The sequence below is a fragment of the Podarcis gaigeae genome (genome assembly GCF_964106915.1).
Source record: "Podarcis gaigeae genome assembly, chromosome: 16".
NCBI classification, from domain to species: Eukaryota; Metazoa; Chordata; class Lepidosauria; order Squamata; family Lacertidae; genus Podarcis; species Podarcis gaigeae.
This window is the reverse complement of record NC_139693.1, coordinates 3,702,670-3,707,301: the sequence shown is the minus strand read 5'-3', so window position 1 is coordinate 3,707,301 and position 4,632 is coordinate 3,702,670. Positions and strand designations below refer to the sequence as shown.

Below are 4,632 nucleotides of genomic sequence, written 5' to 3'. Positions count from 1 at the left end.
TGGAGCTTGCTAAATTCCTGCTAACACAACAACAAAATGAGTCTGTGAATTTCACAGCAATAATCCTCAACGGGGTCTCCATACGAGATCCTGGTCTGAAGATGTTTGCACTGTTTCATCAAGCCGTTTTTGCTGCTTTCAGTCATGCACAATGAGGACTAGCCTCGTGCTTTATGATGTTGTTGTTTGTTTGTTTGTTTGTTTGTTTCTACCCTGCCCATCTGGCTGGGTCTCCCCAGCCACTCTGGGTGGCTTCCAACTGAATATTAAAAACAATACAGCATCAGACATTAAAAACTTCCCTAAACAGGGCTGCCTTCAGTTGTCTTTTAAAAGTAAAATAGTTGTTTATTGCCTTGACATGTGGTGGGTGTTTCACAGGGCAGGCGCCACCACCGAGAAGGCCCTCTGCCTGGTTCCGTGTAACCTCACTTCTCGCAGGGAGGGAACCCTCGGAGCTGGACCTCAGGGTCTGGGCAGAACGATGGGGGTGGAGATGCTCCTTCAGGTCTACTGGGCCGAGGCTGTTTAGTACAGGCATAGGCAAACTCGGCCCTCCAGATGTTTTGGGACTACAACTCCCATCATCCCTGACCACTGGTCCTGTTAGCTAGGGATGATGGGAGTTGTAGTCCCAAAGCATCTGGAGGGCCAAGTTTGCCTATGCCTGGTTTAGGGCTTTCGAGGTCAGCATCAACACTTTGAATTGTGCTTGGAAACGTGCAGTGGTACCTCGGGTTAAGTACTTAATTCGTTCCAGAGCTCTGTTCTTAACCTGAAACTGTTCTTAACCTGAAGCACCACTTTAGCTAATGGGGCCTCCTGCTGCCGCCGCGCCGCCGGAGCACGATTTCTGTTCTCATCCTGAAGCAAAGTTCTTAACCCAAGGTGCTATTTCTGGGTTAGCGGAGTCTGTAACCTGAAGCATATGTAACCTGAAGCGTATGTAACCGAAGGTACCACTGTACTGGGAGCCAATGCAGATCTTTCAGGACCGGTGTTATGTGGTCTTGGCAGCCGCTCCCAGTCCCCAGTCTAGCTGCTGCATTCTGGATTAATTGCAGTTTCCAAGTCACCTTCTGGTGTTATCTTGTGGGTCAGCAGCAGAGCAGAGCCTCAGCCTTGCCTGCCCAAGGTCCTGGGTTCAGCTGGTAGAAAGGCCCTTTTGCCTGAAACTTTGGAGAACTGCTGGCAGACCGTGTCGACCTCGCTGAACTAGGTGAAGCAATGCTGTGACTCATCTTCCTCGAAGCAGCAGTCCAACTGGAGTGAAGGGAGGGGGAATCGGGCATTGCCCTCTTCTTTTTCTGCCCCCCCCATGAGAGATACTGCCAGCCCGTGCAAGCACCACTGCACCAACACACTCACAAAGTCCGCTTCCTCCGCCACTCCTCTGAAGCGTCACTCAACCTGGGGCAGCTTAGGTGAGCTTTGCCCCCCTCCCCAACTTCTCCTCCCCCCCCCATGAGCTGCTGCCAGCCAGTGCCGACAACTCTGATCTACATGGACCAATGCTCTGACTCCGGCGCCAAGCTGCTTATCCTCTGGAGCGGCAAGTCCAACCCGGGGTCTCCTTAGCCACGTGGGCGAGGCGGGAGGAAGCAATGGGGAAAATTGGGGTCCCCCCTCCCCATTTCCCTCACCCTCCCTCCAATTTCTTTCAGCTCCATCCTCTCTTTTGCAAAACTGACGAGTCCAGAAGACAAAAAGAGAGAAGCTCCTTTTTTTTGCGAAAAGAAAGAAAGAAAGAAAGAGGGGAGCGATGGGGGAAATAGGGGTCTCCCCTCCCCATTTCCCTCACCCTCCCTCCAATTTATTTCCAGCTCCATCCTCTTTTTTGCAAAACTGGTGAGTCCAGAAGAGGAAAAGAGAGAAGCTCCTTTTTTTGCAAAAAGAAAGAAAGAAAGAAAGAAAGAAAGAAAGAGGGAGCAATGGGGAAAATTGGGGTCCCCCCTCCCCATTTCTCTCTCCCTCCCCCCAATTTCTTTCCAGCTCCACCAGCTCTTTTGCAAAACTGGTGAGCCAGGCGAGGAATAGAGAGAACCTCCTTTTTTTGCAAATAGAAAGAAAGAAAAAAGAAAGAAAAGTGCGGGGGGGGGAGGGAAAAAGAGAGAAGAGCCCTCCCTTGGGTAGGAGGGGCTCTATCCGGAATCCGGAAAGAGAGAGACCCACCCTCCGAGTGACGGGCAGGCCCCTCCCTCCCCCCTCCTCCAAAGTGGGACAACACCCCCCTCCGCGCGCCCTCCCCCGCCAGCAAAGTGGGTGAGTCAGTGGATGGCCAGAGAGATGGATGGAGGGGGAGGGGCGGCGCGGGGACGCGCCGTGCCAGGCTCTGCCCTCGATTGCTAAGGCTTGGCTATTCCCCCCCCCCCCAAAAAAAAGTGGTGTTTTTTTGTGATATCGAATTAATGTTGCCAGTGGCTCCGGCCAGCAGCGCGCGGGGCTGCTAACCTGATCCGTCCCGGGGCGACGTCATTTCTCCAACAACTCCCAGCCCCCCCCAACGCGCGCAACCCCCCCCCAAAAAAGAAGGCTGCTTTTTACTTTGTATTTATTTATTTTCTGCCCCTTCCCATCAACAGCAGCAGTCCCCCCCCCCCCGCGCGCGCGCTTTGGATCAAAGGGGAGGATCAGGAGCGAAAGAGAAATTGCGCCCCCTAACCTCACCTCCCACCCCCCAATTTTTTTATTTTAAAACAGGCAAAACCCCCCGCCCCCCCAAAAAAGAAGGGGAGATTCCGCAGAGATCTGCTAGACTTCCTGGTGCAAAACGTGAGTGGATCCCTCGTCTTTTCTCTGTGCGCCCTGATGTTTTGCAACAAGTTGGGTAGCTCTTTCCTTCTCCCCCCCCCACTTTGCTTTCCTTCCACGAGCTTCTCTTCAACCCCCCCTCCAAAATAACCCCTCCTCTCTCTTTGCAATCCTGCCCCCCCCCACCCCTTGCTCCGGGTTCAGGAAACTGCGAGCGGAAGGAGGTTTGTGTCATGAGTAACTTTGTGGCTCCAGGCGCGGCTCCGCTTTGCGCGTTTCTATTTCGGCGGCGCTGCGCCAAAGGCGAGTTGATTCCTAATTCTTTGGGGAGGTTTTGTGTGTGTTTTTTGTTTGGTAGGGTGAGGTTTGGGGGGGGGAGACACACCCTCATTTATTCCCCTTTCCTCGCCCCAACTCTTCTCCCGCTTTCTCTCTTCCGTCATGTAAACAGACTATAAACCGGATCGATATCTTCCCCCCCGCGCCGTCGCCACTCCCGGTTTAAAGGAAAAATACTCTTGGGCACTTTCCAGTATGTATTACTCACCGAGAAGACTCAGCTCCATTGATTTCATGGATTATTATTATTATTGGGGGGGGGTGTGGTTTCGGATCGGGGCCGAAGCAGGCTGCGATCCTCACGCCGCTTACTCGGGAGTAAGCCTCAATGGAAGTCAACGAGGCTTGCTTCCGAGTAGGCATGGCAAAAGCTCTTCTTGCAATCCAGATATGCTTGGAGTAGACCCATCGCCATTAAGGGCGCACGCATTAATCGCGGGGCGTCTGCACCTCCTTACGGCATAGCGCATCTGCTCCTTTTACCGCGCTTTTAAAAGAGTGTTTTTGCCTCGGATCGGGCGCGGCCTTTACTCTAGAGTAACCCCCGCTTGCTCTGCGTTTCGGAAAGGGTGGAGTAAACTCCCGGCGAAGCCTGCGGGCCCTCGGCCGGTTTGACGCGGGACTCCAGGAGCGCGCTTACTCGGGAGTAAGCGGACTCAGCGGCCCTGCACCAGGAAGCCCTGGAGCTCCAGGATCCGGAGGAAAGGGCGAGTCTGCTCGGAAGGAAACCCCGCGGGGGCCTAACGGCGCTTACTCGCAAGTAAAGGCGCGGGGGATCGGGACCTCGGAGCTCCGCGCACGGGGCTTTGAATGGCTAAAGTGTTATTTGGCAATGGGGCGGATCCTTTGCACGGGGCGCCCCTCCCTCGCTCCCTCCCCCGCTTCCAAATGACTAATTTCCATCCAGGGATTTTTTTGTGTGTGGGGCTGGGGGCAGGCAGGATCGACCCACACTTCCATCCACCCCACATTGCACACGATTCGGATTCACTTGCGGGAGGAAGAACCCCGGAGGTAATTCTCTTTTCTCTCTCTCGGAAAATTAAGAATTCTTCTTCTCCTTTTTTTTTAAATTAAAAAACCCTGTTTCCTCCAGAATCCTATTATAGAAGGGGGTTTCCAGGTCTTTCTTCCCTTCCCCCAGTTTATAGGAATCCCCACCTTATTCCCCCCCCCCACAAAACCTTTTTGCATCTATATTAAAAAGTTTGAAAGGCACTTTTTAGAGCTGAACCTTTTTATTTTTGAGGGAAGTGTGTTTTGGAGAGGAAAGGAAGAGAAATGTGTTTATTTCCAGAAAAAGGGTTTGTCTGACCCATTTTATTCCCACTTGGGGACGGTTTTTCCTCCCCTCTCTGGGCTGCCAGGGGAAAATAGACTTTGTTTCGGACACTTTTTGGGGCTTGGGCGAGAACTCCCTTCAAGTAAATGTTCAGCGAAAGTGGGGAGGAGAAGAGGGGGGCAGGACAGGGAGAATTCGGTGCCCCCACCCTTAAATTTCCACCCTTTTTATCATTGCTAGCTTCTCCCTTCTCTCTTTTC

General features: G+C 53.0%; 1 protein-coding gene across 3 annotated transcripts in view; it reads left to right on the top strand.

The window, feature by feature from the left end:
• The first annotated feature begins 2,260 nt into the window (after positions 1-2,260).
• CERS2 (ceramide synthase 2) overlaps positions 2,261-4,632 on the top strand; it is a 48,708-nt gene continuing 46,336 nt past the window's right edge. Inside the window, exon 1 of one of the 3 annotated variants that reach the window (XM_083715938.1) lies at positions 2,261-2,772. The gene's annotated coding sequence lies outside the window, so the exon portion shown is untranslated. Of the gene's footprint in view, positions 4,105-4,632 lie in introns of all 3 variants that reach the window. The other 2 variants (XM_083715939.1, XM_083715940.1) reach the window with 2 other exon arrangements.